Here is a 12640-nt window from a genome sequence, read left to right as displayed (position 1 = left end):
TTAATATCAATAGACTTAATTCACCTATAAAAAGACATAGGCTTACAGAATGGATACAAAAGCAATTCCCATCTTTCTGCTGCATACAAGAAAGACATCTCAAATTCAAAGACAGACACTACCTGAGAATAAAAGGCTGGGGAAAAGACTTTCCAATCAAAGGGTCTTAAGAAGCAAGAGGATGTAGCTATCCTGATATCCAGCAAAATGGACTTCAAACTATTATCAGTCAAAAGAGATCAAGAAGGGCATTATATATCATCACAGGAAAGATCCACCAGGACGAAGTTTCAATTCTGAACATTTGTGCCCCAAACACAAAAGCACCCACATATGTAAAAGAGACATTACTAAAGCTTAAACCACATATAAAACCCCACACATTAATAGTAGGAGATCTCAACACCCCACTTTCAACACTGGACAGATCTCCCAAATCGAAACTTAACAGAGAAATAAAGGACTTAACTGATGTCATGACCCAATTGGACCTAATAGATATCTACAGAACATTCCATCCTAACAAAAAAGACTATACCTTCTTCTCAGCACCCCATGGAACTTTCTCTAAAATCGACCACATACTTGGCCACAAAGCAAATCTCAACAGATACAAAACAATTAGAATAACCTCCTGCATTCTATCAGACCACCATGGTTTAAAGTTAGATTTCAACAACAACAAAAACTACAGAAAACCTACAATCTCATGGAAACTGAATAATGCTCAACTGAATCACCAATGGGTTAAGGAAGAAATAAAGAAAGAAATTAAAGACTTTCTAGAGATCAATGAAAATGAAGACACCACATACCGAAACTTATGGGACACTATGAAAGCAGTGCTAAGAGGGAAATTCATAGCACTAAATGCCCACATAAAGAAGTTGGAGAAATCTCACACTAGTGACTTAACAGCACACCTGAAAGATCTAGAACAAGAAGAAGCAAAGTCTCCCGGGAAGAATAGATGCCAGGAAATTATCAAAGTGAGAGGTGAAATAAAATAGAAACAAAGTGAACAATACAAAAAATTAATGAAACAAAGAGTTGGTTCTTTGAGAAAATCAACAAGATAGACAAGCCCTTATCCAAACTAACCAAAAGACAGAGAGAGAGAATCCAAATCAACAAAATCAGAAATGAAAAGGGGGACATAACAACAGACATTGAGTAAATCCAGAGAATCATCAGGTCATATTTCAAAAACCTCTACTCCACAAAACTGGAAAACCTAAAAGAGATGGATAATTTTCTGGATAGGTACCACATACCTAAGTTAAATCAAGATCAGATAAACTATTTAAACAGTTCAATAACCCCTAAGGAAATAGAAACAGTAATTAAAAGTCTCCCATCCAAAAAAAAAGCACAGGATCATATGGCTTCAGTATAGAATTCTACTAGATCTTCAAAGAAGAGTTAATACCAATACTCTCTAAATTGTTCCACACAATAGAAACAGAAGGAACATTACCAAACTCCTTCCATGAGGCTACAATTACCCTGATTCCTAAACCAAACAAGGATGCAACAAAGAAAGAGAACTACAGACCGATCTCCCTCATGAACATTGATGCAAAAATACTCAACAAAATACTGGCAAACAGACTCCAAGAACACATCAAAACAATTATCCACCATGATCAAGTAGGCTTCCTCCGAGGGATGCAAGGGTGGTTCAACATACGAAAGTCTGTCAATGTAATACACCATATATACAAACTCAAAGAAAAAAACTACATGATCATCACACTAGATGCAGAAAAGGCATTTGACAAAATCCAACACCCCTTTGTGGTAAAGGTCTTGAATCAATCAGGAATACAGGGAACATACCTAAACATAATAAAGGCAATTTACAGCAAGCCAACAGCCAACATCAAATTAAATGGAGAGAAACTCAAAGCGATTGCACTAAAATCAGGAATGAGGCAAGGCTGTCTGCTCTCCCCATACTTATTCAATATAGTACTTGAAGTTCTAGCCAGAGCAATAAGACAACATAAGGAGACTAAGGGGATACAAATTGGGAAGCAAGAATTCAAGCTTTCATGTGTCAATCAACGGGAGGTGTGCATTCTCCAGAAGTAGTGTTGGGCTGTTAGGCTTTCTTAGATGCAGCCTGTTGAGGCACTGTGACATAGTGTGGAAGACTGCAGTGCAGCAGCACTGAAGAACAACAGTTCTGGGCCAGGGAGCATGGGACACTAAGAGTGGGGGAGACCCGAATGTTGAACCAACTGCATTCTGTTGTTGTCCAGTCCCGAACTGTTTATAAAGGGAACCAGCTGGCTTGGTGCAGCCAGCGTTCTGGGCAGGCGAACCACATTCATTCTGTACAGTCTACATGCTGCTCCCAGTGGTGGTGATTTACAAGCAGGCATGTCCTCGACGGTCTGTGTTTTAGAATCTGGTGCCCAACCCATATCCTATAGCAGAGCTTACCCACTTGGCTCAGCTGCCTACTCCTTCCCGTGGGAAAAGGTAATCCACTGTTTTTTAACAAGGCTCACCCTCTCTACCCTAGTGGCCCTCTGTGGATATACTATAAGATTCTCTTGCTCATTATCAAGGTGGCAGCTCAGCTTTCATTTTAAGAAAGCGTGGGTTAAGGGCATTGTATTAATATTGCTTCAACTCCAAGAATTTTTTATTGTATAATTAAAGGAAAGATCTTTCTTGGCCAACCATTTTCTTTTCCTTGCTATTGACATATTCATATTCTTCCTATGTCTACTGGCTGAAAATGTTTGTTTGTTCATCTGACTCATGGTATGGTTTTTGTTTCTCTACGGTTAGAGTTGTAATGTTTTAAAATTATTTTATTAATTTGGACTGGATGTCTGTCTCTAGCAATATGAGGTACTTGTACTTTTTAAGCTATTAAGGAAGGGTTTGCATCCCTGTGTGAGATAAGGTGATGGTTGTTTGTTTTAAAATTTTTTTTTTTTTGGTCTGCAGGGATATTTTGTGTTCATGTGTCCAAAAATGGGTGGGTGGGTCGGGGAGATAAATTGGCATTCTTGTGATAAAAGTTGTTTTTCTCGTAAGTTGTGTAATAAATATGGATGATAAAAAAAAAGAATTCAAGCTTTCTCTATTTGCAGATGACATGATAGTATACTTGAGTGACCCCAAAGATTCCACCCAGGAACTGATAAAGCTTATAAACACCTTCAGCAACAAGGCAGGATACAAGATCAACTCAAAAAAAAAAAAAACAGTAGCCCTCCTATATACAATGAACAAAGAAGCTGAGAAGGAAATCTGAGATACATCACCCTTTACAATAGCCACAAATGATATAAAATAACTTGGAGTAACACTAACCAAGCAAGTGAAGGACCTATATGACAAGAACTTTAAGTCCATGAAAAAAGAAATTGAAGAAGATGTCAGAAAATGGAAAGATCTCCCATGCTCATGGATAGGCAGGACCAACATAGTAAAAATGGCAATTTTACCAAAAGCAATCTACAGATTCAATGCAGTCCCCATCAAAATACCAACATAATTCTTCACAGACCTGGAAAGAATAATACTCAACTTCATATGGAAAAACAAAAAACCTAGGATAGCCAAAAGAATATTGTACAATAAGACAACCTCTGGAAGCATCACAATCGCTGACTTCAAGCCCTACTATAGAGCTACAGTAATAAAAACAGCTTGGTATTGGCATAAAAACCGATGTGTGGTCTAATGGAACCGAATTGAAGACCCTGATATTAATCCGCACACCTATGAACATATAATTTTTGACAAAGAAGCCAAAACTGTACAATGGAAAAAAGAAAGCATCTTCAACTAATGGTGCTGGCATAACTAGATATCAACATGTAGAAGGCTGCAAATAGATCCATATCTGTCACCGTTCACAAAACTTAAGTCCAAGTGTATCAAGGACCTCAACATAAATCCAGCTTTTCTGAACCTGCTAGAAGACAAAGTAGGAAGTAGTCTTGAATGCATTGGCATAGGAGATCACTTCCTAAATATAACACCAGTAGCACAGACACTGAGAGAAACAATTAATAAATGGGACCTCTTGAAACTGAGAAGCTTTTGTAGAGCAAAGGATATGGTCAACAAGGCAAAGTGACAGCCTACAGAATGGGAAAAGATCTTCACCAACCCCACATCTGACAGAGGACTGATATCCAGAATATATAAAGAACTCAAGAAATTTGACATCCAAATGCCCAAAAGTCCAATTAAGAAATGGGCTATAGAACTAAACAGAGAATTCTTGACAGAGGAAACTCAAAAGGCGGAAAGACATTTAAGGAATTGCTCAACACCCTAATCATCAGGGAAATGCAAATCAAAACAACTCTGAGATACCACTTTACACCTGTCAGAATGGCTAAGATCAAAAACACTGAAGACATCTTATGCTAGAGAGGATGTAGAATTAGGGGAACTCTCCTCCACTGCTGGTGGGACTGCAAGCTTATACAACCACTTTGGAAATCAATATGGCACTTTCTTAGAAAATTGGGAATCAATCTCCCCCAAGATCCAGGTATACCACTCTTGGGCATATACCCAAGAAATGCTCAATCATACCACAAGAGCACTTGCTCATCTATGTTCATATCAGCATTGTTTGTAATAGCCAAAACCGGAAACAACCTAGATGCCCTTCAAGGGAAGAATGGATAAATTGTGGCACATATACACAATGGAATACTACTCAGCAGAGAAAAACAATGACATCATGAGGTTTGCAGGCAAATGGATGGATCTAGAAAAAATCACCCTGAGTGAGGTAACCCAGACTCAGAAAGACAAATATGGTATGTACTCACTCATAGGAGGATACTAGATGCGGAACAAGGATGACTGCACTGGTACTTACATCACCAGGGAGGCTACGTGGAAAACAGGACCCTAAGAAAGACACAGGGATCACCCAATGACAGAGAAATGGATGAGATCTACATGAACAACCTGGCCATGAGTGGGAGTAATGAAGGGTGAGGGTCGAGGGAAAGAGAGCCTATGGGAGTGGGAGATCCCAGCTGGATCAAGAACAGAGAGAAGAACAAAGAATAGGAGACCATTGTAAATGAAGACCACATGAGAAAAGGAAGAAACAAAGTGCTAGAGAGGCCCACAGAAATCCACAAAGATACCCCCACAATAGACTGCTGGCAATGGTCTAGAGACAGCCGGGACTGACCTACTCTGATGATGGGATGGCCAAACACCCTAATAGTCATGCCAGATACCCCACCCAAGGACTGAGGAATCTGTGTTCAGAGATCCATGGCTAGGCCCCTGGTGAGTCTCCGGGAGTCTAATTAGTGAAAAAGAGGAGGGTTTATATGAGCGAGAATTGTTGAAACCAAGGTTGGATAAAGCACAGGGACAAATAGCCAAACGAATGGAAACACATGAACTATGAACCGAAGGCTGAGGGGCCCCCAACTGGATGAGGCCCTCTGAATAGGTGAGACAGTTGATTGGCTTGATCTGTTTGGGAGGCATCTAGGCAGTGGTACCAGGTCCTGTGCTCAGTGCATAAGCTGTCTATTCGAAACCTGGGACTTATGCAGGGACACTTGGCTCAGTCTGGGAGGAGGGGACTGTACCTGCCTGGACTGAGTCTACCAGGTTGATCTCAGTCCTGGAAGGAGGCTTTGCCCTGCAGGAGGTGAGAATGGGGGGTGGGCTGGGGGGAAGGGAAGGTGGGTAGGAGGGGGGACAACAAGGTAATCTGTGGCTGATATGTAGAACTGAATGATATTGTAAAATAAAATAAAAGGAAAAAATGAGTCAGAATGGATGGGAACAAATATTTTTAAACACAGCAGAAGCAATACACATATGAACTCACAGAGACTGTGGTATCATGGACAGAGCCTGCAAAGGTCTAAGCCAGATTGGATCCTAATGCTTAGAGGAAAAAGAACACAAATGCCCATCCCTGTTCCAAAATCTATCTCCAAATGATAAGCACTCACAGATGCAAACATGTGTTTTTCTAAGGGAATATCACTCAAAATACTAACCACACTTAAGCCCTGGCCCCACACCCAACAAACACAAACTACAGTCAGTGGCATATTCAGATTTTCTTTGTCTCATAATGTTTTATAGTACATTTTTTATTTTTATTTTTATTTTTTTAATTTTTTTTGAGACAGAGTTTCACTGTGTATCCCTCACTGTCATGGAACTCACTCTGTAGTTCAGGCTGGCATTGAATGCAGAGTTGCACCTGCCTCTGCATCCCAAATGCTGAGATTAGAGTTGTGTGTCACCACTGTCAGTGTCAGGGCATTTTATTTTTTACCTTACAGGTCCTTTGAATATATATTATTCCTTCCAGCTTTGTGTTGTTAATAAGTTGTTACTGAAAACAACTTATTAACAACACAAAGTGAAAACACAAAGGGAAAGTGTGTCTGAGTCTATTTGTGTTTCTTGGTCTTTTTTGTTGGCCCTTTATCTTCTGTTCATTCTGTCCTAGTCCACTATGTTTTTGTTTTTCTGATTTTCTTTATTATTATTCTTTAGATGTCTGCATTATTTCTAAAGAAAGACAGAAAGGGTGTAGATTTTGAAGAGAAAGGATGGGAGAAGATCTCAGAGTAGCCGGGGGAGGTGAAATTATAACCAGAATATATTGAGTGAAAAAAATCTATTTTTAATAAAAGTAAAACAGAGGGGACAAAAGAAGTCCATGTATTTAATTTCAGAAGAATTATTTTTAAGGGCCCTAAGTTACTCATACTTGTCTAACACTAATCCAACTGAAGAACTAGACAATGAACACTTTCAAAATTTCAAGATCTAACTTGGGATTGAGTCATGTGAAGGCCTTGGAACTTTTCTTAATGGTAAGGGCTCATCCTGCACTTGGGCCAGGAGCCCCTACACAGAGCAATCTGGAATACAAAAAAACTTGATCTCATTAAGAGTTCAGAACTTAGCCAAGTGGTGGTGATGCATGCCTTTAATCCCAGCACTCGGGAGGTAGAGCCAGGTAGATCTCTGAGTTCAAAGCCAACCTGGTCTCAGAGTGAGATCCAAGACAGGCACCAAAACTACACAGAGAAACCCTATCTCCAAAAAAAAAAAACAAAACAAAAAAAGAGTTCAGAACTCATGCAATGATCAACACATTCTCTCCTGGGACCATGAGACACCTTGCTTACCATGAAGAGAGTCACATCTGCTGAACTTCTGCTGTCTGTGTCAAACCATCCAGTGTATCAAGGAAAATTTTAGCTTTTAAAGATGAGTGAATTATATTTGTATTTGTTGACTGTTCACCACAATTTTGGTTCTCCCAGCCCTATAAAGCCAGAAGTTATAATCTTGGTTGCCTTCCATAACTAGATGATAAGAACCCATGGCTAAAACATCACACATCTTGGTTGTAAGATATAGAGAAAACAGCTGAAAGGTTCTTCCATTTGACTAGCTTTCATAGTTCCAGAAGATAACCACACTGGCTACTAGAGGAGAAAAGCCTCCAACAGTCTCACCTAGCTGTGATCCTCCTGGGCTAGATATTCCCTCTTTGCTACAATAACAAACTGTTATGCAAGCAACCAATTACTCTCTGATTACATTTGAATCCTATTCCACAGAGGAGAATGCATGCATGGTACCATAAATCTTGTCAAAAGTGTATGCATGGATATGTCATAGACCTTAGTGGGAAACTGAATATTGTTGTCTACTTAAATAAACATAGCATCAAAATTCCTTCTAAATACCTATATTGACACTCACAGTCAAATCCTACCATCAACCTTAATGAGCAAAGTTTACTTTGCAGTGAACAAAGGTAAATGCACAGACTCATTGCTTCACAAAGTGCTGAGAATAAGTGATGGCTGAGTTCTCAGCCTTAAATAAGATGTTTCTAACCACCTCCTCTGAGCTGAGAGAACAGTGGCATATGGGCAGAGAGTTTATCAGATAAGGAGAGGGGCTGCACGATGCCATCTCTGGGTGAGACACAATCATTGCAGTCTTTTGAACTCACAACAACTGTAGTTACCTGAACTAAACCTGCACAGACTGGGCCTGTCACCAGTCAGTATGCAGAGTGGAGGGGTCTGTAAACGTGCCTCTGCCACTACCCAACCAGCTAAAGTATTGGCGACTGAGCCAGTCTGGGAAGGATGAGTGGTTGCCTTCAGCTGTGTGCCCAATGGTGAGCCCACCGGGCTCCAATAGACAGTTCCAACTCCCAGTCACACAGACGGCTCTGTTTAAATTCAGTGGGTCACAGAGCAAAACAATAATATAAAATAGGGGGAAGGGATTTGAAGTGGAGGCAAACTGTCAAGGTAGGATGTAAGAATGACTAGAATACATTCCATTCGTGTATAAAAATGTCAAACAATAATTTTAATTAGTAAAAGACAGAACCTGGCATTCTCCCAAGTGGAAGGCACACCAAAGATCTCCTTCTTAAAGCTGCTGAGACTGGCCGGGCGGTGGTGGCGCACACCTTTAATCCCAGCACTCGGGAGGCAGAGGCAGGTGGATCTCTGTGAGTTCAAGGCCAACCTGGTCTACAAAGCAAGTTCCAGGAAAGGCACAAAGCTACACAGAGAAACCCTGTCTTGATAAACCAAATAAAAAAAAAAGCTGCTGAGACTGAAAAAACAAAAACAAAAACAAAATAAAACTACAGTTTAAGAGTGAAGAATATTTTCTGCCACACAAAAAGGATTACAATTTCAAGAGAAGCCTGGGCTACATAGCAAGTTGTGAGGCAGCCTGTGCTGTATAACAAAACCCAATCTTAAGAAAACAACAAACAGAAAAAGAAGGGAAAATGGAATATCCAGTTTAAGGAATGATCCATCGCAGTTTGGCAATCTCTGAGGTTAAGTAAATCTCTTCCATGAAACAGTCTTAAAAGGATGAGGAGATCATCCATCAATGTTGAGTAGAGGTTTGTGTCAGAGGAATGGCTCAGTAGTTAAAGGACCTTGCCAACCAAACCTGATGTTTGATACCAGAGACCCATCTGGTAGAACGAAAAAAAACTGCCTTCCACAGGTATCTTCTGACAAACAGAGAGAGAGAGAGAGAGAGAGAGAGAGAGAGAGAGAGAGAGAGAGAGAGAGAGAGAGAATGAATGATAGGTAGATGGATGGATGGAAGGATGGATGGATGGATGGATGGATGGATGGATGGATGGATGGATGGACAGACAGACATGGAGTAAGTTTTATTTAGAAAATAAAGGGACTATTCAACAGAAATTTCCAAAACAAGACAGAAAAGCTCAGTTTTCCAAGGTTGACGGTAACACAGGGTGGTGATGCTCTAGAGAGTTTTTGTCTCAGTTCCCCATAAGTCTGGGGCTCTGTGTGTAATAGCTGTCATAACCAGACAGGCAGTAGTAGTCAACTTCATCCTCAGGCTGCAACCCAGAGATAGTTAGGATGCCAGAGTTGGAGGAGCTGTCTTTGGAGCCAGAGAACCTATCTGGTACCCCAGAAGGTCTTCGATCATACTCGTAGATGAGCAGATGGGGTGAGTTTACTGAGCGCTGCTGATACCAGGATACATAATTGCTTCCAATGTTTCCACTACTGCGGGTACAGGAGATGGTGATCTTCTGTCCCAATGATCCAGACACTGACTTGGGCTGAGTGAACACAACCTCAGCCCAAGACCCTGTGAGGATGGAGTGAAAGAGAGTATTAGTGAGGACCGAACAATGCTGGTTTCTTGGAGTCTAGGAAGAGACTATCATTTTCTCCTGTTCACACCCCCAAAATTAAATGAAAGCAGTCACCTGAGCAGTGAGCAAGGAAAGTGAGGAGAAATGGAAGCCAGGTCATGCTGGAGATGCATTCAGGTTCTCCTGGAGCCACACAACCTAGTGAGAGGCAGTGACTTCTTATCTGTCCCTGCACCCAGAGTGGAACATCCCTATGCAAATATCTCCTGTCCTGGAGCCTGTGAAAGCCCCTCCTTCAACATTAGCTCAGGTACCAGCTGAGAAAGAAAGCTAGAGAGAACTTGCCTTTTTCGTGCAAAGGAAATGCTTCTGAGCAAGGAGAAATCAGCAGAGAGCCTGGCAACTCTAAGCAAGTTTGTGGCTGGCAGTGCCCTCTGGTGGCTGGAGGAGACATTGATTCAGGGCAGGTGCCTGTGCTCCAAGTTTCTGCCCTCCCTAAAACACTTCTGACTGTTACAATCACTAGCCCTCAGGGCTCTGCACAATCACCTGTGCTTCCTGTACAGCTAGACTTTCATACCTATCCATATGCACCAAGAGTTACTACTCTTTCCGATGTTCTGGTTCCTTTTGAGAGTGGCAAATATCACAAAGAACGTGAGCTCCACTGTCACCAGGTGCAGTAGAAGACAGGATATCTGAAGATGGTGAAATCAAGGAAGCTACTTCCTCCAAAAGATGCGGCAAAGAAGCTGCTCTATATGAATCAATTACCTTCAGGAGAAACCCGGAATACTGATTATAGACTTACACACATTATGTCAGAAAATATCATATGTATTTAACTGAATAAGGAACCTAAGTCATGCTCAGACATATATAAGCCTTATATTTTAAATGGAATCATTAAGTCCATCTCCCTAAAGAAAGATTTAGATCACACATGTAATATCATAACTTTAAGATTCCTCAGGAGGGTTTGTCTTTTCATTTACATTTCTCTGAAAATTAAAGTGACTTGGCACCCCCAAATTTCCCTACATTATAAAACAAACAGATAATTTTAAGCAGCTACCTCACAACTTTCAGGGACTATATCCCTAACAGAGCAGAGGATGGGTTAACATGACTAACTCAGATGTCCTCCTAAAATTAACATGTTTTTTCACATTGCAGAGTGACAACCAGATCTCTAAATGGTGTGAAGATGGAAACCATGGGCTCAGGGCTTCTTGACATCTAGACATCAGAAAGGTCTGGGAGAACACCTCGTGGCTCAGCCTCTGGACTGCTTCAGTGGAAGAGTCAGGTCCGCAAATTCACTGTGTAAGGAGTTTGTACACATGTGAAAAGCATCAAAATTACAGATTTCTTCTAAAGGAATTCATCATGAATGTCCTAACAAGAAGAGATGAAGAAAGCTGGCATCACGCATCCTCCTAGATCACAGAATAAAGGGATAGTTGGAGAATGTATTAAAGCATATTCCAGACTGATATTCTACATAACCAGTGCGGAGAAGAGGTTAAATTTTATAGTTTCTTTCCTCTCCCTAGAAAAAGGTTGCTAACACACTCCTAGCTGTGAAGCTGGGTGTGTCAGTCTGAGAATCATGATTCTAAGAAGCCAGAATAGATGAATGAACAAGACTAACAAATAATAGACATTGAGAGTACTGAACCCACATTCACCATTATCTCTTACCGGGTACAAATCCAAGTCTGCAGGGTTTCCCTGTAGCTAGAGTTTTCCTGCCTTGCCCACAGTCAGGACAAATCTCTGTCACCTGCCAATCCTACAGTGGCTCAGACCCAACCAAGTAAACACAGAGACTTATATTGCTTACAAACTGTATGGCCATGGCAGGCTTCTTGCTAACTGTTCTTATAGCTTAAATTAATCCAATTTCATAAAACTATACCTTGCCACGTGGCCTGTGGCTTACCGGCGTCTTCACATGCTGCTTGTCATGGCGGCAGCTGGCAGTGTCTTCCTCTTTGGCCTTCCACTTCCCAGAATTCTCTCAATTCGACTCTCTGTTAGTCCTGCCTATACTTCCTGCCTGGCCACTGGCCAATCAGGGTTTTATTTATTGACCAATCAGAACAATTTGACATACAGACCATTCCACAGCATTTCCCTATGTAGTATTTGGGAAAACATTAGGCCCCCCAAAATTTGTATCTCCCACTTCATTTCTTAGATCCTTAATTACGTAGTAGTGGAAGTTTATGGGACTCAGAGAACAATCATTTTGAGGGAGATAACACAGAGCCAGAGAGATAAAAGTTTTATATTGTGATAGTTTGAATGTAATTGGCCCCCCATAAGCTTATAAGGTGTGGCAGTATTAAGCAGTATGGCTTTGTTGGAGCAGGTATGGCCTTGTTAGAGGAATTGTTTCACTACAGAGACAGGTTTTTGAAGTCTCCTACACTTAAACTATACTCAGTGTCTCAGTGCACTTCCTGTTGCCTGCAGATCAACATATAGAACTCTCAGCTCCTTCTCCAGCACCATGTATGCCTATTTGCTGCCATGTCTTGCTATGATAATGAAATAAACCTCTGAAACTGTAAGCCACCTCAATTAAATGTCTTCCTTTAGAAGAGTTGCTGTGATCATGGTGTCTCGTAACAGCAATAGAAACACCAACTAAGACACAAATTTTCTCTCATCTGTGAATGTTGGTTTTGAATCTTCACATATACATATTTCATTGGAAAATCCATATAGATATGGAAATTAGTAAAGAGCTATAATGGAGAATTTCAAGGATAGAACTCGGTGGTATAAAAGGTTAAAGGGAACTAATAGAGCAGGAATAGCTACAATAGTGTTGGGCATAGAAAAGCAGTGTAGAGGAGGGAACAGAGAAATGGATAAATAACAATGAAAGCATTTTGCAAAAGGCATATGGAAACCTACAACTGGAGAAGCTTCCTACAATAAATACATATGCGTGTTTTAAAA

The sequence above is a fragment of the Peromyscus maniculatus genome, chromosome 12 (assembly GCF_049852395.1).
Source record: "Peromyscus maniculatus bairdii isolate BWxNUB_F1_BW_parent chromosome 12, HU_Pman_BW_mat_3.1, whole genome shotgun sequence".
In the NCBI taxonomy this organism is placed as follows: Eukaryota; Metazoa; Chordata; class Mammalia; order Rodentia; family Cricetidae; genus Peromyscus; species Peromyscus maniculatus.
Note: the sequence above shows the minus strand (reverse complement) of the source record.